This window comes from Pezoporus wallicus, unplaced genomic scaffold, assembly GCF_028554395.1.
Source record: "Pezoporus wallicus isolate ANWC-B61680 ecotype Strahan unplaced genomic scaffold, APGP_CSIRO_Pwel_v1 contig_4684, whole genome shotgun sequence".
In the NCBI taxonomy this organism is placed as follows: domain Eukaryota; kingdom Metazoa; phylum Chordata; class Aves; order Psittaciformes; family Psittacidae; genus Pezoporus; species Pezoporus wallicus.
Window position 1 is genome coordinate 933,098 of NW_026637499.1, and position 27,644 is coordinate 960,741.

At 48.8% G+C, this 27,644-nt stretch overlaps 1 protein-coding gene and 1 long non-coding RNA gene across 5 annotated transcripts in view; one reads left to right on the forward strand and one right to left on the reverse strand.

Moving 5' to 3' along the window:
* Nucleotides 1-27,644, reverse strand: part of ASTN2 (astrotactin 2) — a 330,328-nt gene that overhangs the window by 41,261 nt on the left and 261,423 nt on the right. The gene's annotated exons all lie outside the window — the stretch shown is intronic.
* LOC130597393 (uncharacterized) lies at nt 1,606-6,565 on the forward strand. 2 transcript variants are annotated; one of them, XR_008971761.1, is made up of 3 exons: nt 1,606-1,977; nt 5,831-6,016; nt 6,365-6,565. It is a non-coding gene; the product is annotated as an uncharacterized LOC130597393 (long non-coding RNA). The 2 variants fall into 2 exon arrangements; XR_008971760.1 differs by lacking the exon at nt 1,606-1,977 and adding an exon at nt 3,875-4,403.

Consider the following 27,644-nt stretch of genomic DNA (forward strand, 5'->3'; position numbering starts at 1 on the left):
CTCCTCCCGGTCCCTTCTTACACTTGATACCTCAATGTTGGAAAGTGGAGCAAATCACTATCTGTAGTGTCAACCAGCTTTGGTTGGCCCCATGTCTTCTAAATAGAGGTAATATGTGTAGATGCTGATGAATTAGCGATAAGACTTTGGACCAGTATATTCCAAAGGGCTCAGCACACACAACTGCAGCCAAATCTGCAGCCAACGAACACTTACAAAAATTGGTCCTGATGGAGGCATGCACATGGAAGCAGACCTCTTATTTGGCCCTAATATGCAGTTTTGGACATTTGAGAATGTGGGGGCAGCTCCTCAGTTCATAAAATCTCCTGTAGCTCCCTTGAAGTCAATGGAACAATAACAATTTACACTAGCTGAGTTTCTGCATCCTGGCTGTGAGCTATTTGGAACAACCACACCATAATGATTATTACAGATATTTCAGACCACTTGTCTAAGAGGGAGAGGAGAATACCACTGCATAAGAAAATGGAGAGCTGGTTTGCTATGATTTCCAAAGAATTATTGACCCGTATCTTGCAAACATTTACACATGTTTAGCTTTATTCATGTGAGCTGTTCCATTACACTTGTGTGCCAGATAAACTAATGTACATGCTTGCAGGACCAAGGTTAAAACTTGAGCAAACACAGCGAGTTCTAAATATTTGTATAGATACGTCCAGTTACCTTGGATTCAGACTAGAGAGCAGGTCATTTCACTGTGCCTCTTTTCATAACTCCCCATTTATCCAAGCAGGTATCACAAGAGAAGCCAAATGTGATATCAGGATGAAATTGAGAAAATAAGCAATTATTTGACCAAACTCAGAAGCTAAAAAACACCCACTCAGTCAGGATTAACATATGCAGGGCTTGACATCAGTTCTTGAACAAGGAATTACCTGGATTACTAAAGTATTTTCACAACAGCTTTCTCCACACAGCTAATGAATCATTCACTTATTGATTTCTCCATAATGAACTTAACATTTTTCTTCACGGTTTTGATTTATGAGAAGACACAAGCCAGTGAAGAGGAGGAAGAGCTGGGAATCTTTTGGCCATGAGGAGTCTACTTTAGCATCCATCATCATATCAGCAATCACCCCATTTTTCCCACTAAAACTACAAGGTGAGATGGGATCTCCCGCACCACCGCACAGCCTCGCTGCTCCCAAGGACAGAATACAATCCCTGACTTCTTAAACTGAGCTGATTCTGTTTCCTTGAGGACAAAACACGTGTTAACAAGGCGCTGACACCCAGAGACTTCAGTGCACTTCACAAAGGCCATTAATACCTCTGACAACGTAGGCAGCATTTGTGAGCTCCATCACACCTGCATCGCAGAAGGCTGCAGCCTCAGGAGAGGCAACAGGCAAGGGAGCAGGGACACAAAGAAAGGAAATTACTTTTTTCAAGACAGCAAAAGGCAAATTTGAGGCTGTAACACAGAGCCCCAGCCCAGATCTCCAACCATTAATAGCTGGCTTTCATCTCTGAAAGACTACTCACCCTTTTTCACATGTGAGCAAACTCCAGGCACTGTGGATACCTGCTGTAAGTGCACAGCAGGTTGCTGGCACAAAAGGAATGTGAATTTTAAGTCCTGCTTCTCAAAAACCAAGATAAATCAATCTTGGCATCCACAAGAAAGGGGAGCTGTTAGTAGCCAGGGCAGCTCTCACAGATGATGTCCCCTGGGAAACCATCTCACCACAGGCCCTCTATGGTGGGAACAGCAAAGTCCTAGATGATATCCTTGGCAAAGCAAGGTATCTCAGCACACTTCCTATCCCCAGGATCACCGATCACTCTAGCTGGAGACACGTCATCACCAGCGACTGTGCAACATCTGACCACTCAGACGACAAAAGACAGATTCCCAGAATGAGCAGAGCAGGATTAAGCCAAGTGCTAAATGGATTCCAGGGCTGCTCCAGAATCCGTGCTGACGAGGGAAGCCAGTGCCAGGTAGCCAACCCGGAGCTCATATGGCAAGGTTATCAATTCCCTCTTTTCTTCAAATCCCTAAATAGAACCCAAACATCGCTTGGGCCATGTTACAGAGATAAGGTGAGTCTCTCCCATCCCTTGCAAAGCTTGAAATAGAAGTCCTGCTACTCTCCAAGCATTAGGCGTAGGATGTTGACATTTAGCAGTAGGGAAAATTACCCAAACAATGAACCCTCTCAGGTCTCTTTTCTCCCCTCCCTTCCCCAGTCCCCTGGAAAATGTTCATAAAGTGAAGTGGAAAAAAATAACCAACAAACCCAAACCAACCCCAGCCCCAAGAACCAACCCCCAACCTTCCTAAGGCTGGAAATAACATGCAGAGAAGAGTGAGTCAGGCTCTGCTAACTGCACAAGGGTCACCGGTCCTGAAGGCAGAGATGATTCACCATGGCAGCAAGAACAAGAAGGTAGAAGAGACTCAAAAGAGAGGGTGGAAAGAAAGAAGGGGAGGAACTAAGCAACAAAAAGGTTCTGGGTTGCATGTACCTTGACGTTTACCGAACACCACTCAAGTGGAATTGATCCTGCATAAGTCACTTGATAGTGGTGAGACTATTCCCTTGGTGCTTTGGCCAGAATTCCTTTATGAGAAGGAGGGCAAACAGGCTCTAAGACCTCAATCCATCCCCATCTTCTGCTCCTCCTTCTCTTCTTCCCCTGCCTGAGATGCTCAGTGAAGCCTCGATTTCCTGCTGCCTCTGCTTCCACTGCTCATTTCCTTTGCCCATTCCCTTTCAATTCTGCAGCATTAGGGGACTGTTTTCCCTATAAAGGATGCCTTCAAGATGAGAAAAGCAGAACCTGCTCAAGAACACAGCATGCCATGGGAAAGCCCTCCAGGATGCCACTGGCACAGAAAGTACATTGTCAAAAGAGATGGAGAGGAGGATGGGGCTCAGGTGCCTGGGGAGAATCTTGCCTGCCAGAAAGCTCTCCTGCTATTCCTCCATTCATCCTTCCTCCTCATCTTCCCCTTGCTTTTATCTAATAACCATAAGAATTCAAACACAAAAAACCTGCTCTGAAAAAATTCTAAATACAAAAAAAAAAAACCCAAAAAAAAACCCCACACCAAAAACCCCCAAACCCTTCCCTCTAAAGTTCACAATGAGAGCTGTAAAATTGTTTCTGCTTGGAAAATTCTCCTGGTCAGTTTTTCCTACTGTTTAATCCCCGCTTTGAGTTACACAGAATGAGTAAACACATTTTATAAGGTTCTAATTCATACCTAACCCATACAGTTTATAGCTTAACATAGTAAAATACACACACACACATTTTTATACATATATCTCTCTCTATATATATACACCCCCCTCCGCTCACACACACATGCATAAAACAGCCTTGGTCCCACTCCTGCAAGCCTCCCACTGATTGCTCCGGCATGTGCTGTGCTATGGAAGCAGCCTGGCGTGCTTAGGTGTGAGTTTGCTGGCCTGGGGAGTAGTTTCCACTCCAGATTCCTGCAACCTCCTTTGTAATAAATAATTAGTCAGTCTCGTTAAGGGAGCAGCAGGATCCACCGCTCCATCCTTGGAGGACTAAGGAACGCCACCACGTGGTATCCCAGGACTTGGAGCAAAGCCCCGTGGTTGGGCCAGAGGAGCTGTGGGAGCAAGGATGTGTCTGTCTGAAAGGCAGCTTTCTGCTGGCAGTGATTAGAGGAAATCTGAAGGTGGGAACTGGGACGAAAGTGGCCCACGGTGTGAACACCACCAGTGGCTGCTCTGGAGGAAGGCAGGCAGCCCTTGCGTCACACCTCTCCATGTGGTCGTGGGTTAGGGTCAGCCCTGATGTCTTTGTCCGATGCCAGCCTCAGCACGGAGCTGCAGACAGGTAGTTCTTTCTCTGCATTGAAACCATGTCCTTCACCTTTGCTTGTGAGCACGGATGCAGACCAGTCATGATGTGCTGTGGATGGCAGGAAGGCCAAAGAGCTACCTGAACCTCAATTGCCGCTCCAGATGTTTGAGAACAAGCCACCACAACCTGACTTTACCTCCCTGGAGGCAGAGCTGACCGATTCACCCAGTTAGACCTGGGCTGTGCCTCAGGTCTCTCTGCTCCTTGAGCCTTTAACCCAGCGTGGGCAGGGGAGATGGAGTCCTTTCGACTAGTAGTTAATGATAAGCTAATATCATGCAGGAAAAATACACTGCCTGGCACAGAGAGCTTGTGAACAAGAGCACACCCCAACAGTCCACAAGGAGGTTTACCTTACCACTTCTGATGTGTGCTTCTGCTACTCCCAAGCATCCTCAGGGCGAATGCTGTGCACATCAGACCAAAACCATAGCAACAACACCCCCAAACGCTGCGCAGGGGGAACCTTCTGAACATTTTGAGCTGCCAGTGGCTTTGAACTTGGCTGTAACCTGAAGGTAGGAGAACTTTACAACTACTGACTAAGGAATTGCTTCTACCATTGCTCAGAAGAAGGTGGTTTCTCTTGAGCATTTGTGCTTTGGGTTTTCCCACAGCAGCTTGCTATTAAATTAAACGCAGTATCTCACACAGTCCCACACTTCTGCCATAGAGAATAACTGTGACTGAAGTACCAGTTCTGCTATACCTCTGCAAGACCACACCAAGAGATCATTTCCAAAGAAAACCAAAGAAAAAGTGGGAACAAATGTAACCCCCATCAAAAGACTGGGGTCAACTGGAAACCTGCCCTGCAACAACACAATCACCTGGTCTAAGTCTTCTCAACTTTATCTTCTCGCCCTCCAGCACAGCCTCTGCTCAAGCTGTCAGGAAGCCAAATCCCAAAGCAGGAATGAGTTGAACCTTGAAGTCACTCTTTAAAGTAAGGGTTACCCTGCATCCTTTAAGCCCTTAAGCAGCCTTGCACTAAAGCCACCTCCCAGGTGGGAATTTATCTCTAAAGATCATGCTCCAGGTCTCTGCCAGCAACCATGGCTACAGCTACTTGAACCACGTCCCTAGGGGAGCGAGCGCCATCACCATCCCTGCTCTTCTCTCTTTATTCCTTCTGCTTGATGCTCCTGTTAAAACCAAGGTTTCTATTTTTCAAGTGCAAAGATTGCCTCGAAGACTCAATCTCTTTTTTTCTGGGAGCTTATTTTGATACGCTGTCCCTCCAAAGGTGCAGCAAAGCACACCAAGTCATCCAGGTGAAATCAGGGGCATCATTCAAGCCCACTCTGGCCAGCCCTGTGCTAACCTGTCACTTGAAGGCAGGGACAAAAGCCATCACTCAAACTAGCGGGTTTGAAGCTGCTTCTGGCCACACTAAATGTAAGATGTGGGTTTCAGGCCCCCAAATGCTATTTTCATTCTCCTCCTCCTCTAAGAAAATGAAAGCGAGTGTTTATTTCCTGAATGCTCTGGTCTGAGAAAGGGCAAAACTTTCCTGTGGGAGCCAGGTGGCTGGAAAGGGGAGGCACAGGCAAATATTTGCCGAATTTGTCAATGAGCTCTTATTCCATATTTCTTATTAATATTTATTTAGCCATAATGTGAGAGAAACCTGCTCAGACCACAGCAATGTGGGAGATTCCACTGTTATTCTCCTCCTGGCAGCTACTGGCGGGGAGGGAGGAGAGGAGGGAAAACAGACAAAGAGAGAGTGTCAGGGAGTTCACAAGCAATTTAGAGCAAGTCACGGGCTCTTGTCTTAGCAGAAGATGGGATGCCTTGAGAAAATCAATGCATCTGTGGACCATGCGATGGGTCAAGGAGGTTGAACAGCTCAGCCTTCCTTGCTGATATTCAAGGCACAGGTGTAGCTTGGAGAAAGAAAATGATCTCATCCTACAGCCCTCTTTTTCCTTTTCTTTTAAAGGAAGGAATCCTAAATGACATGGAGACAAGGAGAATAAACCGCAAGCCCAGGTTTAGTAAACTGTATGAGATGAACCTGATGCATTTCTTCAATGAGACAGTTCATTCCCTAGACATGAGAAGCGTGGTACAATCTCATTTATCTGGGTATCAAGAGGCACCACAACATGACATGGGCAATTATTAGGTAAGCTTGAAAAGGTGGGAATTAGCAGAAGAATTATAGAGAAGGTAAGGAACTGAGTAACGGACCAGTGAACACAGGCTGTGCTGAAAAGAGGGTGATGGAAACTGAGTTATAACTAACAAGGTTCTTCAATGACCAGGCTTGTAATTCATCTTATTTCTCACTCGAAACAGTGGTGATTTAAGCGCTGAATGAAGTGGAATGAATTATTAGTGTACAGGAGATCAGAGGCTCAGTCAAAGCAAATTAAAAGATCTTGAGGGCTGTAGTAATACAAGCAGAAGGAATTTTAATATTTAAAAATGCAAAGTAACTTAAAGATGGACATTAAAATAGTGCTTTTGTTAGCAGGAACCCCTGCAGACAGAAACAAAGGAGGAGGAGGAGAAATCCCTGGATGCACTGGCTGGTCACAGCACAACTATGTGTTGCCATTGGATGAGAGCTGGAGAAATGGAAAGGAGATTCTTGGACCAGCTTAGAAAGGCTCCTCCAGTTGAAATACAGAATAATCAAATCCTGCCCATGGCAGTGAGGTTGGAACTGGATGATCTCTCAAGGTCCTTTCCAACCCTAACTGCTCTATGATTCTAGATTCTTTTGATAGCGAAAGGCTGAATATGGTGGCTCACTACCTGCCTTGCCATCAGATAAGCTCAAGAAGTCTCCAGCCCATCCTCCTCAAAGCGAGGCCAGGGCATGGCTGCTCTGGGCTTTATCCAGTTGAATTCTGAGTATCTCCCAGGAGTCCTCCAAGAGCCACAAAGCCGGTGTATAAATAATCACTGCTTGAAGCAGAAATCCCACTGGACTGTGGTGTCCAGGAGGAAAGACCTGGATGGAACAATTTGCCCAGGGAAGCTGTGGCTGCCCCATCCCTGGCAGTGTTCAAGGCCAGGTTGGACACAGGGGCTTGGAGCAAGCTGCTCTAGTGCAAGGTGTCCCTGCCCGTGGCAGGAGGTTGGGACTGGATGAGCTTTAAGGTCCTTTCCAACCCGAAAACGTTCTATGGTTCTATGTGTTTCTGCAGGGCTTCAAAGCCCCAGCACTGCTGCCTCCAAAAACCAGAGGAAGGGCTGTGAGCGTGTCCCCTGTTGCCCTCCACTGGACAGAAGAAGAATGTCACACTTCCGTGCCACATCTGGGGACAGCACATCCTAAAAGCATCTTCTCTTTCAGCTGGGGTAAGAGTCTGTGCTCTGGGAATAGAGCAGCTGAACTCTAGCTCTGTTTTTGCTCTGTCTCATGTAGCAACAGCTGGGGGACATAGGTTTGCTCAAACCACAGCCAGACGATTGGAAATAAAAACGATATTCATATATTAATTAACATCTGGTGACTCGTCTCATTACCCGATACAATGTGCCTGAGCTGTTTGTTCCCTTCATATTTTATGCATTGAATGAAAACTAAACAAATGTTGCAAACGCACAAAAACCAACTCAAACACTACCCAAGTTTGCGCTTCTAACACTTACTGACACATCAGCTTAATTAACATGTAAAGAAGGCCATGACTAACCCATCACACGAAGATGGTGGTGACACCAAGCTGGAATTAACATCCAACCTGGCTAATTTTTCATTAAACTGGGTTTCCCTTTCCACATATTCTTCAGACAAAAACCCCATCAAGTCATAATTTGTTCAACTGAGCAGCTCAGGGCCTGATTTAGCAAATTATTACTTACCCGTTCTCAAAAACCACTTCTAATGAAAACTGGCCCTAAACATTTCGGCTGCAGCACAAAGCATCATCCCAAAGGAACAGAGCTGATGTCACTCGGCCTGTGCCACATGGCTGCTGCTTGCTGCCACATTTTGGGGACAGAAAGAAAGAAGGCGAGGGAAGGAAAGCCAGCTTAATTAAGAGAAGTCATCACTCAGGTTGCCTGGCAGTAATACATTACCCTGTGTGTGTGGCCATCCCCATGGGGTTGGTGGTAGATGCCTGGTGGCCACCAGTGAGGTGACAGGGCTGGTGCGCATCCGGGTGAGGATGTGGAGAAGGGAATGGAAAAGCTGGAGGCTTGGCTTGGCACTTGGTTCTGGGTTATGCTTGGGGGTTTTGAGACAGGGGCATTGAGAGGGGAGGCAGAGGGGGGAGCAGAGCCCCTCTTCCTTCCACAAGTGACCTGGGGGAAATGGATGCCCAATAAACCATGCCAGGCTCTTACAGGATTAGCCACGTTCTTAAAGAGGCTGAAGGCTTCACTGAAAACCCAACAACAAAACAACCCTGGGCTCACAAACTCTTTTCTGAACAGGAAGAGTGGAGTAAGAGGAGCTCTGGGGCTCACAGAGGTAGAAAGTCACGGGGTTTCGGGAAGCAGCTCGCACAGAAGCACGACTCCCCAGCACTCATGTGCAACCAGGTCAAAACCATGGCTCTGTTTGATACTGATGCCACAGAGGGAACATAAGGCAACTGCTTACCTTTTGGGTGGCCTGGTGCCCATGCTGGAAGCCTCTTGCCAGCCCAGTGGATAGGTACAACTGGGTGCAACTCGGACATAAGCACACATCTTGGATGTGAGCTGAAGCCTCTTGTCAGCCCAGTGGATAGGTACAACTGGGTGCAACTCGGATATAAGCACACATCTTGGATGTGAGCTGAAGCCTCTTGTCAGCCCAGTGGATAGGTACAACTGGGTGCAACTCGGACATAAGCACACATCTCGGATGTGAGCTCTGAAGGGTTAATACCACTGACCAGCAGCTGGTGTCACCCTCAGTTTGTTAAAAGGGACCAGAAGCAGAGAGGATTCCTCTCCTTCCAGTTTCCCATCTTCCCAAAGAGCATCCCGACCGCACCACTACTGCCCTGATGCTGGTGATCCAGCTCCCCCAGCTCATCCCACCGCAGCATCTCTGTGAAGATGACTGGGCAGGGTCCCACCAGAACAGGGATTTGATGGTTAGCATGCAGACTCCCATAACCCAGTATAGACATTGCCATCCATTACTCCATCCCTGCAAGCAGAGCAGGTAGCATGGCCTCAGCACGCTGAGGCACTTTCCATACACTCAGTTCCTACGCCACTGCCAAACTTCAACTGTTTGGGTTGAAATTTTCCACACTGGGTATCTGCCTCGGGCTGAATTTTGTTTGGAAAGTTCCAGATAAAATAACTCCAGCCAATTCCAACAAAGCAGCTCAGGAAAAAAATACACTTCTCCTCATGTTAAGAAAAAAAAAAAAGTCAGAAAAAAAACCAAACTAACTTACAACTTTAGTTGTGAAACCCCAATGCTCAGAGCAGGGACTTGGCATTTGGCATGGGGTGGTCACTGTGTTAACCACATAGCTTAGTTGCCCCTGTAGAGATTCCGTTCCAACTGGCAGCATTGCCAAGCCAGCAGTGCTCAGTGTGCAGACACTCCACAGAGGGATCCTTTAGCTTCTCCTGAGCTCCCTGAGATGCTTCAGCCCTTCCCAGCTCCTGAACTGGACCACACCATGCACACATCCCTCCTGAAGGGTGGGTGAGTGTGTCCCAGCCAAAAGGCAGCTTTGTCACTACTTATTTAAGGACTGAAAAGCATCACTTAATGCTTCCCAAGTGCCTGGTGCCTGCTGCATCCCGAGGAAAAGCCAACATGTGCATTAAGCACTAAGGCAACGGGAGTGCAGAAAGAGCAGAGGGCCATGCAGGGGCTACAGAAGATGCTCTACTGCGTCTTGAAGAGGCTCTGTAAGAGCTCCACAGGTGAATGAATGCACACAGAGATCTCACTGTATGAGGAAGAGCCTGAATTAAAGGGCTTCAGCCGCCTCCTGCACTGCGGAACATCAGTGACTACTGTGGGGCAGGATTTAGGTCTTACAAAGGAAAAACAGAAAAACAGAAAACAATAAAATCCAGTCACAAAGTGATAGAGAAGTTTCTTGGCAAATTATATAGGAATAAACCTCACTTTCCTTATTTTAGTGCATTGGGGTTTTCTTATTATCCACGAGGATGTGTCCAGGCCCAAGGATACAGCTAAACCATCATGGAAACAACCAGTTCCATAGGCAGACTTCTACCAATACACACATTCAACAAGGCATAACTGAAAGGTGAACATGGGCTGAGCTTCAGGAAGGAGGACCATGAGATGCCATCCCACAAGTCTACCTTTCCATCCACATAACTGCTTTGATCATAGTTGTAGTCAAATAACCCACCAATACATCTCTTGCAGGGCCACATGGACACTGGTACATGGGAGCTTGCACCCACAGGCTAAAAGCCTATCACTCTGGCCAGTGGGCACTAACTGGGCTGGAAACCCAGACAACTAGCAATGCTCAAGCCAACCCTTATCTCCAGGGCTGTGTGCTTCTATTCTACCTTTTCCAAATGGGAATAACAAGATTTCTCTGCCCCACAGAGAGTTGCTGAGAACAAAAACCGTAAGACATTATAAAATACTGATAGAGTAACAGCTCAGGTACAGTAAAAAGTCACTTTCATCAGTTAGAGCATCCCACTCCCCTCACTCAAGCTCTTAACACCATCCAGCACCAAGTGAGGCTTACATCTCCCTCCCTAAAGGAGACTGGGACGCTTGGTAGGTAAGAGCTCTTCCTTTCTCTCTGCCTGCTCCATAGTCTTCAAGATTGTTTCAGTCTTCAGCCACTGCCCTCTGATCCTTCACCAACATCAGGAAACGTGCCAGGAGGAAGGAAGAGAAAGAAACCGGGAGGAGACAACAGTCATGTGAAACTGTGGCATGAATGGCGCAACCGGTTGCATGTCATGGGGGCTTAGGAAGGGGTGGTGGGAGCTGGCAGGGTGGGCAGTTGCTCAAAGGAAACCACAGAGGACTTGACCAAGCACTTGAAAGATTCCATGCATACCTCCCAGATATGGCGGCGCGTTACAAAACCCCTGCCAGGATTGGGTGGCGGCATGCACTTGGAATAGACAAAAAAGGGGAAAAAGAAGAAAAGAAAAGGAAAAATCAAAACCCCAAACAACCATTCATGGGCTACAGAGAAGGCTGCAAGTCGTCTGCTTTAACGAGACGCCACAGGCATTGCTCCCTTGGAATTTGGGCTATGTTTGCGGTCCATGAGGAGACTTGCGAAGCCTTTGGTCACATTAAGCAACATTACATGATAATGCTGCAGCCCTTTCAGGCTGAGGGAGAAGGAAAACAAAACAGATGGAAAGACATTGCTGTAAACCTGGGAGGGAGAAGAACATTCCTCCGGATACTCTTTTTGGCTGGTTGTGTCCTCCCCTTGTGCCTCCCACCTCTTTCTCCCTTTTTTCCCCTCTCCTCCTCTTGCAGAATTGGTGACAGCAAGTGTTTTCTTTTGCTAATATTTCCATATTAAATAGAAAGGAAGAGTGTGAAAGGCTATGCGGCGTGGTGGCAGCTAGACAGTGGAATCTGCAACTGAAGGGTGGAGTTGGAGCACTGGAGAGGTGCCGGTTATTTATAGGGTATGAGAGAACACAAGAAATGTCTGGCCCCTTTAAGGCCCCTTAATCCAAACAACCAATGGAAAGAAAAAAAAAAAAAAAAAAGGGAAAAACGAAGAAAAATGGGAAAGAAAAAAAATATATAAGGAGAAAAGGCATCTTTGCACCAGACTGCAAAGTGTGAAGGAAGACGGGGTGATGGCTTGGCAGGGTCTTGCTCATCGCTGCAGCCAGATCTGTGCCCACGGCCCTCAGTGCTGCAGGGCAGCACCGTGCTCGGGCAGAGGGATGGTGTTGGAGCTTTGTGCTCCCCAGGCAGCCTCGAGATGCAGCTGCCTGGAGGGTGGGACAGGGCAGCTGTTTAAGCCATGATACAGCAGCGCTGGACGGGAAGCGGAGATGAGCGGCGCGGTCAAGAGGAATCAAAAGGGAGAAGCTGAGTGTATTGGGAATACGGGCTGGAAACTCCCTTTCTTCAGTCGGCATTTATGGAGCAACCAGGGATCTTTGTGCTCTGATCTGAGACTATGAGATGTGCCTGTCCATTGTCCTCACTCACTTTGGTATACATAGAGTGGAAACTCATCTTCTCATGCCTGGGTATCTCAGCGCAGGTGTGGATGCTCTGGGAAGGCTGCTGGTCAGACCATTGTCACGGCTGGTTTAAGCAGGGTTATTTGGCTCTAGGCCTAGAAGACCGTCACTTCCAGCCCTTTTCTAATATTCCTGATAAATTTTAGGTCAGCTGAGTAATGTCTGTCCTCTACAAGATGCCTTTCCCAAAGAGGAATGAGAGGGACCTGAGTACAAAGAGGTGCCATACAAACCACAGCAGTTTTGTGCTCTAAGTAAAACTCCTTTTTCCTTCTTTTCCAAAAGAAATGCTTGAGGTTATGCCTATCTTTTCTAAGCAGACATAAGGGAATTGTGAAATGGTCCTGGAGGAGACTCAGCACTTCGGTGATTTAGTGCACAACGAAGTGGATAAGTCATCAGCTTCCATGAATATACACCTGGAACTAGGGAAACTGAAGACAGACAATTCTGTGGACAGAAAGGGGTCACTAAAGAGATTCAAGAGCTAGAGCAGATGACAGTGACACTAAATCCTCATGTCTTTTCACAAGCCCTGCTCTTATTCCCTAGGATCCTGTTGAACCCATGAGCCTTCACTAACGGGTTTCATTCTCCTCTGCCAATATCAAATAACAAATGTCAGATCTCAGATGGGACTCTCAAACAACATAAAAATAAGATTTATATGGAAAGATGAAGTTCAAAAGAACAGTTACAAAACCCAGAGAGGTTTTGGTTTGTACCTGAATGCACACACATAAAATCAAAGTCAAAACACTGCTGTTCAGCATTGCCATCACCATCATCTGTGACCTTCTCCCACCATCATTGTGACTTTGAATGCTGGACACTGGCTACAAATGAATATACTGAAACTGAGGAAAATGCTTCCCTGATGTGTAAATAAGAAAAGGCAAATGTGCATTAGGTAATCCCAACCTTCATTTGATCACTTCTAGTTCACACAAACTGCATGCTAATATTCCCTCTAGCTCTTCCTTCCTCTAAGAGAAGAGTTCCAGAGCTCTGGATGTGCTCCCTACCTTCCAACCTCATCAGAAGGGCAACGGCATTACAATGTCTAAATCCTTAACTGCCAGTTGGTGATGCTGGCTTAGCTTTCTGGATGCCTCAAGCATCATAGATCTGGAAAGAATGGAGAGGTGGAAAGACTTGGCCAAATCCTCAAGAGGTGTAAATCATTACAGCTCTTCTGATGTCAGCACTCCAGGGGGGCTGGACCAGCATCAAGAGGAGCAGTGAGGAAGAGGAGGGCTGCGCCTCTTCCTGCTTGTCACAACATGATTCCAGGAAACTCGGACCTCGGCTCTCCTCTTGCTCTGGACTTCAGCCACTGGCTCATCCTGCTTGGAGAATCTGTCAGCACACCTCAACCCTCGAAAACTGGGGCTGGAGCCAAGGCCCTCAAAAGGGAGCAAAGGAAGGATGGGAGATGGAATCCAAAAGCGTCTTTCCGCCCTAAAGGTGAGCCCTTTGGAACAGGCTCGAGTCCCATCCGCCCGCCTGGGGACAGCCTGCCAGTGGCTGTTTGATATGTGGAGTGAATGAAAATGCTACCCCCACGCGATGATGTTCCAGCATCTTTCAGCACCAACTTGTCTTTTCCTTTATCTATCTTTGTTTTAAACAGAGACTCTCGGGAAAGCAACTTAGCAGACCAAGCTGCAGAGCAGAGACAGAATAGAATTGTCTTTTTTTTTTGGCTTCCAATACAAGAATGCAAAGCATTGTCTCTCTGGGAGGAGAATTAAGTATGGGCAAGTGTTTTGGCAAGAGAGCCACAGAGGAGAATGGAAGGCGAGGATGAGGCGGGGGAAGAGGAGGGGAGGGAGAGCTGGGGGTCAGATGGATGGTTTCGTCTTTTATAAATCTTGGATGGGGAAGAGGCACACAGATGGCTTTGTGTTTTAAAATGATTCTAATAAATCAACTCTATAATCATAATCAAAATGCCCTTGTCTCCCTTTTTTCCCCCCTTTTCTATGGATCACAGCTGAGCAATGAGGCCAGAGTGTGTGTCTGGTGAGGGAATGGCCAGTACATGAGACACAACCAGACCGCGGTGGAAGAGTGAGGGGATGTGTGCGAGTGAGCGTGCAAACCTGAGTGTACGTGTGACCACAACTGGGTGTGGGAGCCACCACAAGCCCTTCCTATGTCAGGTTGTGAGTGAACTGATGACATGAACGAGCACTGTGGGCTTTGCAGCACACAGTGGGCAGGCAGTTTCCAGGGCAAGGGTGGGCACATCCCTGCAAGAGCCTGGACCATTTCTAAGCGGAAATGTGGCCATACATATAGGAAGAAGGTCCAAGTGTGAGAGTGAGCCTGCAAAGAGATCTGCAAGGAGAGGAGCTATCCTGATGGTGGGGGAAGGAGTGGGAAAAGGCAGGGTCTCGTCTCTCCCAGGCGGGAGCAGACGTGCTGGGGAGGAATGCTGCATCCCCATTCCAGCGCTCGGTCTTGGCTGCGAGGAAGGTGCAGTCTCTCCTCCTCCAGCAAGAGCCACTGGGCCTGGAGTGTGGGGGGAGCAGAGGCTCTCACTGTCCGGGTTTTCCATTTGGAGCTCCACATGGCACGAAATCCCATCGGCTTCCTTGCCAGAGGGAGCCAGGTGGAGAGAACAATAAAAAGCAGAAGGCGCGGGGTGGGGCGGGATGGTCCAGAGCGGATGCAGAGGATGGAATTAATCAGCTGTCCGGGAGGAATATTAGAGCTCTTCGGCTTGTCGTCAACGCCTTCTCCTCCTTCCCAAAGACAGACACAACGAGAGACCAAGGAACATTTCCTATTGTTACAGGGGATTTGTCCACAAGGTCCAGCCCCATGTGGAAGTCATTACCGGCTGGGAGTGGTAGGTATCTCGCACAGAACATGCAGCTAGATGGGATGGGGGAGGGCAAAGGGGAGAAAGTCAAGAGACCAGAGATGATGTGGCCCTGTCTAATTGATTTAGGAATCTCAAGGGGGACTGTCACCACAGCAGCCAGGATCCAAGTCCAGGGATCACCGTGGGATGAGGTACTAAGTGTTTTGCTTTGTATCAACCCCTTGGATTGAGCTGAAGTCCCGAGTTCCTGTGAGAAGCCATCAAGGGTAGCTCAGCGCCAACAAGAATGGATCACGAATTTCACCGCTGCTACCAGACAGGGAAGGGAGGGACAGTTACGTCAAGGTTTGCTTTTCCCTGCCTCTGACCCTCCCTCGATAGAAAACAGAAAAGGGGCTGCAGCAACAGCTGTAGGAAGCACGAGGTGAAGAGCTGACCACTACCCACCTGCACGTCCTCCCGCTCCAGCAGAACTTGGCCTTCAGGATAATCCATGGAAGAATGCAATTATCCATGGGTGAGAGCCCAGGAGTGAGTGATCAGAGAGAGTCAACACCTCCGTGCTCCCAGGGGAAGGCAGATCCTTTCAGACACATCTAAGTTCAGTTGTTTCACACTAAATCATACTGAAGGCAATAGCATCTCCAGAAGTGATGATGTCAATGTCCTCAGGACAGCCAGAGGGAAGGGGCACCTCAGAAAGCAATGGGAAATCAACATCCTGACTCACTGGCTGCCACTTTTTGGTCTCCCTGCTCTTACCCTGTTGAATACTGAATAGGATTGAGATGAACAGATGTTGCTACAAGTAAAAACACAACAAAGCTGCCCTCCCCATGCCTCCCAAGCTCACTCATGATTTCCCCAGCCATGGAGAAGCAGATAAAGTCAGTCATGCATACTGGGGTAAAAAAAGACTTGTATGAAGTCTATTTGGGCCATTTGGTCGGACAGAAGCCACATAATGCACTGCAAAGAGAAGTGAGAGTGCCGAGGGGAACAAGCAATGGACAACTGGCAGCTTGACACTACCTGGGGCAGCAAAGCTGTTATGGGAAATGTGCTCAGAGGACATCTGCTAAATGCCACCCACTATTGCTGACATCTCCCAGGAATCTGGAGCCCCACTGAACAAGCAGCCTTTAGGCTCCCAGGAAGAGGAGGTACCACTTTTACCTGGATGACATTTGGAGCAGGCACGCAGCTCCTTTAAACACCTCTTTCTTTTGAACCAGGCTATCCCAACCCACTCAACATATACATACACAAATGGGGAGTGATACCAGGACTGAAGGTTGTCTACCCGTAACGAAGCCTTCAACTAGCAGGGTTTCTCTTTCACCCAGGTGACTTTCATCAAGTTTCCACCAGGGTTATGGCTTGGACAGAGCTGATCTGCAGGCTGCACATGGGGTCCATCTCCAGAAGATGCAATACCCAGTCTCATGCAATTGCTCACACAAAACTTTAGTATCAAGGGGGAAAGGATTTGAGAGAGAAAGTAGGGCAGGCCCATAGTCATGAAGACCATTCAGTGGGACAAGCAGTGTCTTCTGGGGTCTTCAGAAGCTCCAATAACATGATACCACACTTGCAGACGGGCACATGCAACTGCGCTAGGGGAGTAGGGACCATTGCTGTGGGGGCAGACCAGGAGAAACAAGGACTCTCAGCCACCCTGACATGTTGCAGGACCCCAAAGCCTCTTTTACACCACAGATTAAGCAGATTTCTCCAACCTTCTGCCCTCGCTGCAAGGCCTCCAGCCCAACCCCACCACACTGGTATTTCTTGCCTGCATCAAGTCCACTGCACACAAAAGCTCTCACTAAACCAAGAACAGTGATAGGATGCTGTGCTGCTCTTTAGTAAAAAGTCAATAAAAATACAACAGAAATACTTGTTATCCTTCCATGCAAATTATCCCCAGGAGGCTCAGGATGCTCAGCTCATTTGTCTCCAAGGAATTTCTTCTCAACTGAGCAGGATGTCCTTCCCCACAGGATACTGTATATTTGGGTGCTTCCACCAGCATGAACACTGCAGAGTTGTCTTGTAAATAGTGTGAATGTTCTCCTCTATTTCTGTCCTACAAGAACCCATTTTTACCAACATTTATGCATCATAACACATAGCCCTGATCCTGCAAAATCTCGACACAGGCACAGCTTTGTGTGTGCCTGAGACCTCCTTGGGTTCAATGAGCTGTTCATCAGCAGCTTGCTGGAGAGGCTGAAGCTGTACTCATGTTTTATGTATCTGGAAAGATTATTACATAGCAATAGGGTTCAAACAGTAGCCCCCAGAATCATCAGCTGTTTGACTCACTTGCTACACGCAGTCTAAAATGGAAACAGGGGATGGCAACATAATAAAATATAATAAAAATGTCTTTAAACATTTCAGGTTATTGGGAAAAAATATCTGTCTTTGTAAGTTCTTCAGTTTTGAAACCATGAACACATCTTCTCACAGTTAGACTCGACGAGTAGATTGTATTTGATTTAAAATTGCATTGTTCCAACTGTACCTACAACACACACACAACAGGCACATGTATAAAACACGCTATAACACTATAAAATCCATATTTACATTATTGAAATTTAAAATTAAAATCATACTGAAACTAAATGTAGTTGGTTGCCATATGTCTTTGGAGGACACACTACCCTCAGTCTGGAGTCCTAAAGAATATAAAAGCTAGATATTGAAGTCATATAGCTGTTTTCTCTTTAAACTTTGGTTTTTCTCCTCTTTTTAGACATCAGCTGAATTTTTGGGCAATCTTTTTAACATCATGTACATCATACTGCAGTATGGAAGATCAAAGGAATATGGCACGGAAAGCGCATCCCCCCGTACGCCCAGCAGTTACAGGAGGAAGCAACCCCAGTGATACCTCATTGGCACCAGCATCATCTCCTGTGACGGGGAAGGGGCAATGACCACCATGGGGAAGGGCAGATACCAAGTCCCTAAAGCCACCAGCCCACCATGTGGTGGCCTCCAGGGCTCCTCTTTGTGCAGTGCTGCTGGAGGCAGACTGTTCACAGCAGCACCTCTCTCTCACCTTCCCTCCTGTGCTTCCCGCACACATGGAGCTTTCCTGCTCCTGCCTCCCTCTCTCTTTCACTCTCCCACCACAGCTGGTTAAAATTATGCTGGAATTTTGTTTTTCTGTCAAGTGAATTTGGACCTGGTAAATCCCTCCCAGCCACTCCAGTGGGCTCCCTGCGAACATCGGGGCTGCATGTAGTCACACACATGATTTAAGAAAGGTGCTGCTGGAGCTATTTCCGAGCACGTTCACCATACAGGGCTCAGGGCAGCCAAGAGGGGCTCCTGTAGCTCACAGACACCCGGGGAGGGATGTTGGGGTTTCCACATGAAGAACGGGTGGGGGAAAGAGAAGAGGACCAAAGACCTGTCACGGCAGCTGGAGCAGCTCACCTTGCAAGGACAGTGCAAAAACAGACAGCGAAACAAAACCAGACCATCATAGGCTTGGAGAAATCCCAGTCCTTTTGTCTTGAGAGAAAACCCTCCGGTGAGCCAAGCCAACGGGGGGCTGTGGTACAGGAGGAGGAGAACATGTTCTTGGCTGACCTGGGGAAGCTGAGTGCTTGTAAAACCATCTAACAATAAATTGAGGCTACGAGCATGTACCTGAACACACTGACCCACACCCAGCACAGTGCAGGGCTCCCTTTGTGCCTGGGGGTCCATCCTGGTGGTGTTTGACCCACCAGAGCACAGAGAGCTCCATGTGCATGGGGCAGTGGGTGGTGGGACCTGGCATGGGGATGTGCCCAAGCCCAAGTGCCTCCCCTGGTCACCTCTGCAGCTTGGATGGGGAAAGGGTCCCAAAACTGGCACTTCCTCCCTGCCAGTTTGGGCCATCCCGAATGAATTAGAGATCTCCCAAGAGACCAGGCTGCAGTTATGAGCAGGATTGGTTACTAGGTCAAAGCTAGCTATCCAGCAAAATTATCCTTACGGTTAAGAATAAGAGGTTTAGAAAGAGGCATACAGGTCAAAGACATTCTGGGTTGGGGGAAATGAAGTGAGGCAATCCCTTTGACAGTGTTGAAACAGCCCCGTTACGACATGTTGGGAACGGAACAATGCAATTTTAGCCTTCAAAGTGTCTTTTTAAAAGACAATCACCGACGGTTAAAAATGTGAAGTTTTTAAAAGGTCAGGAAGAGAAAAAGCTTTTCTCTTTTGCCCTAAGTGGGTGTTAAGAGGGGGCAGGGAGGGGGCTGTAAGGAGAGATTTTATTTAATGGAATATTTCCAATTATTAGAGGAGGGAAAGAAGGGGAACCATTCCCTTTGGCCATAATTAAATACATGCATACATATATACACATACACATATGCATACACACCTCTTATTTCTTCAGACCAATATCCATGCCCTCTCTGGGTTTAATTGATACCTGGTTGTGCTGGGCATGTAGACACGATCCCTGTCCTGGCCAGCTCCCAGTCCCAAAAGAGCAAACCAAAGGACGAGCTGGGATCTAAGGGATGAAGCAACAGCTCTAAACTCCCTCAATGGGTCAGTAGCAAACCTGCAACGAGAATCCAGGCAGCTCTGGGTATCACTCGCTTCATTATGCACTTGGCCAACTCCGTGAAGGAAAAGCTATTTACAAGGTGATGACTGAGCCGTCTACATGGGCTGGGTTGGATGCGAACAGGAACGAGAGGAGAGAGCTCGTGTGTGCACGCGTGCGTGCCCGCAGGCACGTCTGTGCCCACCTCCTGGACGGGGCTAACAACCAGCCCTGAAATCACTGCGAGGAGGTGTAAAGAAAAGAAATAAAACCAAAGACTGAATCTTGGTCCGGCTCCATATTTCTCTTTGCCCCCATCCCCCCATGCCAAATACAGCTATAAAAATGGTGAATTAACTTTAAGGCATTTTTTTTCCCTCCTTCTTGGTCTAGCATAAGCTTCAGATGATATGAAAAGTTTTTATATATAACCTAGATTTATGGCTTTTTTGTTTTGCAGTTACATGCTGGGTTATGAAAGAAAAGGAAATCATGTTTTGGTCATAAACAGAACGCACGCAAACAGAAAGTCATTTAAGTATTAGCTTTGCAAACTTGATGTCTGCATTTTTATATCTATATAAAAACACATACCCCCCTAAACACAGAACCAAACCCTGTGTTATACATCATGTTTATACACTATATTGATGTGCACTTATAGAGAATCCACTTACTGACTTATTGTTGCTGTTTCAAAACATGCCAGCAAAAAGCCGAACTGTCAGTAAACACAGTGGATATCACCCCGTTTTCCCTTTTCAGGTTGGTTTCCCTGGTGTACAAAGGTCAGCCCCAGCTCCAGCATAAATTATTACTGCCTATTTGATTCATAATAACATATCCAAATAATGACCAACACATGCTGGATGCTTTATGGATGAATAATTCCAAAGAACTGGCAATTTAAACAGTTTAGAGGTAGCAAAACTAGGGCAAAAGTCTCATTGCCCAGGTTGTGTAGCAAGGGGCAGAATAAATCTTATGCCAGTGGCAGCTCAGAAAGTTGCCTGGATCAAACCACTGATCCCAGCACCTCCACTCCTACCCCTTGCTGGACCCAAGGCAGGAGAAGCACGCAGGGCAGGCTCACGGTGGTCAAACCTCTGCTAAAACCCAGCAAACCTTTGGATGCTTCAACTTAGCATGGAGTTGTCACGCTTTGAGACAGCCAAGTGGGTGCAGAGGAGCCGTGCAAGCTTGGATGGATGGGACACTGCCTTCCCCTCGCAGGACAGGGTGGGTTTCACCCATCCCTGCTCTGGTTGAACACGTGGCTGAGACCCCATCAGCCTCCGTGATGCTCCATGTCTCTCCTGCATGTGATGAGCTTAAGCACAACCCTGACTGCTCCTACGAGCCCATCCTCAGGCTTTGCTGGCTCCGTCCCTGACATGTAAATAATGACATACCATTTCCAGGGCTTTCCAGCCTATTACGCTGCTCTTTGGACCTTGCCTCCCATCCGAACAGAAAACCTGTGTCCCTGCGTGACCCTCCTGGCGCAGCCAAAGCAAACCAACGTGCTATATTTGTTTTTCAAGCCTGGGCCAGGAATGATTCCCGTAAGGCTCGGCCTGGCTTAATGGAGCTGTGTCTGTGCTGTGCCTCTAAGCCTACATTTGGCCATGAGGCCGGAGCTGCTTTTTCGCCTGGCTCGGGTAGAAGGCAGCGGTGTTTGCTGAAGGTAACTCCATAGCGAGAAGCAGCAGCAGACAGTGATGATGGGGCAGAGGAGGAACAAGCAAAAAAGGGAGGTGAGGGAAAATCAGGAGGAGGGGCAGTGGAGGGTGCTCCCAACCTTCCCAGTGTGACTGTTCTGAGACAAACCTGGCTGAACAGCCCCATTGCCAGGGAGAGAAGAGCCGGGGCTGCATGAGCATCGCTGGGACCTCCTCACCATGCCTGTGTCACACCACTGTACTCAGCCTCTCCAGCCTCCTGCTCAACCACAGCAGCAGCCAGGATGTTTTTCTTGGAGGAGGAGGCTGCTGCAGTTGTTTGGGGACAGGCTGGGCTCCTGTGGGTGCCACAGGGAGAGGTTCGGTGCCCGGAGGATGGTACCATGACTTGTGGTCCTGCTGCATCACCTCTGCTTCATGATAGCCCTCAGCTCCCTTGTGCAAATGGGGCTGTCCCCAGACCTGCCGTGGCAAAAGACGGTGCAGTGTGGCACCTGCATTGCCTTTCTCCACAGGTCCCACTCTTGGGCCACGGGTACCCAACCTCCTCCCACAGGAGCATCCTCAGGACTGCACACACCTTGAAAGATGCAGAAACCACCTCTGGGTCCTGCATCACCACACACCTACAGCAAGACAGTCACTTATTTCAATCACTCCAAAGAATGATGAAAGCAATCTTGTCCTAAGACAGACATGTGAGAACCTGAGCTTTTTTTCATTATAATAAAGCCCTGTTCCCTTGTGAAGCTCCCTGCATGGGGACCTGCTTTTTGGTCTGCAGTGAGAGTCCTGGATAGTACCCGAGTGGTACCTGCAGAGCCCCTCACACAGACCCTCCCAATATCAAGGCACAGAAGGATTTATGTTTCCAGGAGATACCTTTTCCCAACAGGATTTCCCCACAACACCCAGCAGGGGAACAAGCAGGTTTGTCAAACCAATGACATTTGCAGCCGATTGAGTGCATGGTCAGAGCCTGTACTTAGTAGGCTACAAGATACTAATTAGATGGGTTAATAGCATCAGTGAGATGCAACTGTCCCCCTACACTGGTGTCTATGCAGACACCCAGGAACTTTGCCCTGCAGCCTGGCGTGCCCAGAGCCCAGCACACCAAAGCAAAGGAGTTATATTGGGCTCAGCACACAAAAACTGAGTAGCCGGACTGCTGTTGGACAGGAAAAGCTTTGGGGAGGACGAGGAAAGCATGGCTGCTGGACCCAGATCTTCTACTAAGTGCCAGAGCAAAGCAGGAGAAAGGAGACAGATTGGATCTGCAAAGCTTGGCTTAAGAGCCAGAGCAGAAGCTGAGCTCGCTCGGAGTTTGGATGTATTCAGACCAGGACAAGATTCAACTCCTTAGGAAGGGCATGGCCATGAAGTTTGGAGCCAGAGCTAAACTTGTGTGAGTTTGTGCTGTGCCACCTACACCCTCAAGGGTCCTGCTGCGGGGTGGAAGCAGGGGGCTGCAGGGCATGGCTTGGGCATGACACGGGAGATGCCACGCTTGCTCTGAAAGCCTGGATGGGCAAGGAGCACGGGCAGAGCCACAACTCCACTTTGACACTGCCTATTCATGCCTCAGGAAAGGAAGGAGGGAGGGAAGAGGTGACGGCGTGCATGTTCCTTGGGAGCTGCTGGGTGGTTGGAGGCAATCGATGCAGTGGGCTCCACGCTGTCCTGCTGGCAAGAGCTGGCAAGGCATGGACAGGCAAAGGCAGGCAGGACAAGGTGTCAACAGGCAGGGTAAGGCACAGACAGGCAGGGCAAGGCAAGGACATGCAAGGCAAGACAAGGCGAATGGCAGGGCTGGGGCTGCCTGAGCGCAGCGCGTCCCAGACGGGGCCCCCTCGGCTTCCCGGCCAAGGCAGGATGGAGCAGCCCAGCTGCTCGGGCTTGGCTTCTCCTCGCATGGCAGCTGGGGGGGAGAGCCAAGCGCAGGGAATGCCGGCAAGCGCCTGCGTGCACGGGGGGCTGCAAGCGCCCTCCCCTCGCCTATGGGGGGGATTGAAAAGTAAAGATGAGGGATTAGTAATTAGGAGGTGAACTCGGGACATAAAAGCAGCAGAGAATCCTCTCAGAGGGTGCTTTTGCTTTTTAAAGGTTTCACCAAGATTCCTGCTTTTCCCCAGGGTGCCCTTTGCAAATCAGGCCTCACTGCAAAGGCTATTGGATCCGACTCTGACGTCAGCAGGGAAAAGGTCCCCAGACTCTCATTAGAAAGGGGAAGAAAAAAATCTGTCCTTGTTTTTTTTCTTTCCCCCTGACCAATTTAACCTTTTCAGGACAATAAACAGGCTCCTCACAGGGTGAAACCGAACAAGCAGAAGGGCTGCGGGCTCTGCTTCCCGGGATGAGGGAAAGTGGATAGTGGATAGGGGCTTGAGCGGGCGCTGTGATTCCTCTCCTGGATGGTTCAGCACTGTGCCCATGCATGGGGTTGCTTGTAACCCTTTGCTAGCGTGGAAGCTGATCCTGATTTCACTACCTGAGCCAGTGTATTGGCACCAGAAAGGGGTGGGATACAGGGAGGCTGCTGCAGATGAGCCAGAACAACCAGCTGTACCCAAAGGCAGCGGTGAGTTCTACTTCTGGTTCTGCTGCTGAGGCAGCCCATGGTGCTGTGTGAAGCAGTGAGCACAGCGAGATGCTGCTCTGCCCTTCCATGGACCCATTCCCCAAATGTTTGGTGCCAAACTGATTTACTGTAACCCACCTTACTGAAGGGGGTGGATGGGTGAAGTGCCATAGCAGGATGTCCCCAGCAGCTCCCCAGATGCCACTTGCAGACCTCCCACCCACTGCTTAGATGTCACATTCCATTTGATCCTTGCACACACGTGCCATATAGGAGTAAGGGTATGGTTACCAGCAGCTACACATGCCAGAGAGGGAGCAGCTCCTCATTGGAAAAGTAAACCATCGGTGTTTACAGCCCTTGGTTGCCCTTGCAGGGAGTAACAGAGGTGTGAAAGAGGTCCTAAGAGGCCAAGCTTGATCTAGAAAGGTCCCAGCCATAGAGATTGTGCCCTCTGGAAAACAAGACATCTAAGTTTTAAGATGGTGAATGGTCACACCTAAAGGAAACAGGCTTTTCTGAATGGGAACAGTGAGGCTTGTCAGTGTGCAGCGCATGGGTCAGCGCTGATGGAGCCTGGCCCGCGATACTCGGGATGGGCAGCGACCCAAAGGGAACATCTGCTCATCGCATGGTATTTTGGGCCCGGTTTTCCCAGTCTGGGATGGACAGGGCTCGGCTAGCAGATCTGGCAGGGCTGCTCATGAGAACTGGGCCGCTGCCCTTCCACAGGAAGCGGAGGACAAACCACTCCAAGGTGGGAAAAAGAGGCTGTGAATGGCAGCTCCGGTTGTCAGAGGAGGGAGGACCAAAGGGCTCAATGGCTGCTCCATCCTCCCTGCTCCGTCAGCTCTCCATTCAAGACCCCATCACTCCTCACACCCCCAGGCAGGCTTGCTCTGCTGGGGGATGCTGCACAGCTCTCCTCTTTCTGGGTGCCCTTCTGCCCCAAACAGCCCCTTTCCATTAGCCTGTACCATTGCTCACGCAGTCCATGCAATCAGAAGGTAAATTCCCACCCAACACGGTGGGACCCTGCTTTAAACCCTGCCCTGCACCTCTTGAAGCCACAGCACATCATCCTATGCACTCTCCCATCCCATTCAAAGACTTTCTCCCTGGCCCCCATCACACTACACGGACGCACAGTGCCTTTCCCTGCTGTGATGCCTGCACCACGCTGATGCTAGATACCAGTTACCCTGGCTCAGCAGCACTGGTGAGTGAGAAGACGAGAGGATGGGCCAGATCTCCACCCAGCCACATCCCTCTAGGGTGGAGAAGGAGGAAGCAAAGAGGCCGCTTGCTCCCGGCTGCCTGGCCCCCGGGCTTGGCTTGCCTGCGCAGGGGTGTGCATGCATCAGGCTTCCCTCTCGCCTTTCCTTTCCATCCTGCACTTCTGGGCCCGTCAGCCCAGAAAGCTGGGAATGCTTTCCCACCGCTCCCCCGTCATCACCACCGTCACGTCCGTCCTGTGGCGCTGCCTCCCACACTTGGGATGAAGCCTCATCCCTTCTCTGAGGTTTGACGGGGGTGTGCTGGGTTGGATGAGCTTCTGGATGGGCTGCAGGGACCTTTCTGGGACAGACAGAAGAGATAATCGCTTTGCAACAGGGCTGACACCTCTACAGGTCGTGTCCTAGACGTGTTCTCAGCTGCCACTGAACGCAGGAGGAGGTGGAGCTCAGCAGCAGTGGACAGGAAAAGCAGTGTTGTTATTTTTGGGATTAGGATGCAATCTCCTCCAATTGCCTTCCCCTGCCCCTGTCGCGGCTCCAGACCTCCTCAAACCCCACGGGTTTGTCAAAGGGCATCAAAAGGTGCTGAACCTCATCAAGGGGAGGGGGCAGAAAACAACACGTGGGTCCTGGCTCCTATTGCTCACCCCATCTCCGGCCTGCACCATTGCAGACATTCATCTCAGCTTTCCCCAAGCTCGGCTCTCCCCTTTCTTCCCCATCCCAGCTAATCCCCAAGCCCAGCAAGGCCACCCCAACTCAGACATCACCTTCATTTTACCCCAATGAGGCTCATGGGGTGATGCCCACCCGCCAGCACCAAAAGCAGCTTTGTTCTGCATGGGCTAATCCTAGGAGGGGGGTGATAAAGATCTCCTCATCCCCATGGAAATTGAGCCATGTTCCTCACATACCTCCACTAATTCAATTTTACACTGTGTGAATAGACCTGCCAAACCTTTATTATTCTTTCTTCTTGAGAAGCTTGCAGCAGAGGGGTAGGGCAGGCACAGAGGGGCGGGCTCCCTCCAGCCTCTCCCAAGCTTGATCTCTGCAATAAATGGTCATGCTTGGTCCTCCTCAGGCATGTTTCATTACTCTCCTTTCAAAACATGGCACTAAGGATGGAGGAAAAGAGAAGTCCAAGGCAATATGTAATTGCTTAGAAATTCCTGGGGAAAGAGGCAGTGGATTTGGGATTTAGGTGAGTGTAAGGGAGAGAAGTACCTGGAGAGCATCCTCTGCAGTTCTGCTAAAATGGTTTATCCTGGTCTGGACCACAGCTTGTCCCACTCTCAGTCTTCACTTCTGAGATGCCCCATGCACAGGTCTGAGCCTTCTCCCATGCCAGGTCCCCCCAGCACACCTTGATCCTGCCCTCCACATCCACAGCCCCGGCCAGTGCTCATCTGGAGTCACACATCAGCATCATCGCATTTGGTCACCCCAACCCCTCCAATCCAAGCCAAGGCAGTGGGGACACTCAGGGCTTTGGCACACACCCTTGCTCGAGTGCTGGTTCTGTGACAGGGACCTGGATCAGTGGGCAGCCCTCAGGAGCAATAAGAATGCTGCAAAATGTCCTTATGATGCTCTATGGCTACTTGTGGTTTGCAATAGTATCTGCAGCTAAATCACTCTGTAAACCCCTGATAGATCATGCAACATCTTACACAACACAGGGACTGCTTGCAATGTATGGGTGCAAGAAAACCAAAGAGATGCCTCTAGAGTCGTCTTTTAAAGAAGAAGCAGCCCCATTCAGAGGATATGCACAGGGAAACTGCCAGCTCAGTCACTCAGTCTGCAAGAGGGTTTCCTGGGTGGGCAAATAAATGAACAAGCAAATGGGCTTTCACAGAAGACTCAGTCTGCTTGAGCCCTACATCTGGTACAGCACCTAGGGTTGCCAATGGAAAGCACATGGAAGGTGGCCTGTTGAACCATCAGAAGTGGAAATCCAAGCCTGAGTCTCACTGCAGCTTTCCTCCTCACAAGCCCCTCAGACGCGGTCTCCTGCACGTGATGCAGGATGCACAAGGTGCATCACCTAGAACAAAGATCAGGTACCCAATTCCTAAAGCTAATCCAATTTTGAGCCCTTCAAGAAACGTATCCCAAGTGGAACACCGATTAATGAGTTCTGTTGGTGATTTGAATGCAACTGTTCAACTGGGTTTGGAAAAGTGAACCAAGCAAGACAAATCACAAGACACTGATGAAAATACTAATGAGAGTGTGCCAATCTCCTCAAATTCCCAGTCCTCAGAGATGCGAGGCAGGAGGGGATGAAACTTGGAAGCTAGTAAGTAAATACAGTTATTAGACATAAACACATAGAAAAGATGGAGTTCAGTATTGTTTGCAAGATTTAAAAAGAATAATAACATGAAAAAGCTGATAATGTCCAACATGCACAAAAGAGCCAAGCTTGACGGGTTTTTTAACTGTTTTATATATCATTGAAGCTTTGATGTATTTCATACCCTCAAATGGCAGGACCTACCCTAAGTAGTTGTAATATCTACTGCCTACCCTGGCTCCTTGAAATGCAAATTAACAACGTGTTCAATCTGATTTAACTTCCCTATTCAATAACTCAGGCTTTTTTTCCTCCTCTCTGCCCTTTTTGGCTAATGCTGTTGCGAGATTACCCACTAGTTTCCTTTGAAACCTGAAATTACTCTTATGCATTCTCTACATTAGTTCCACACTGAAG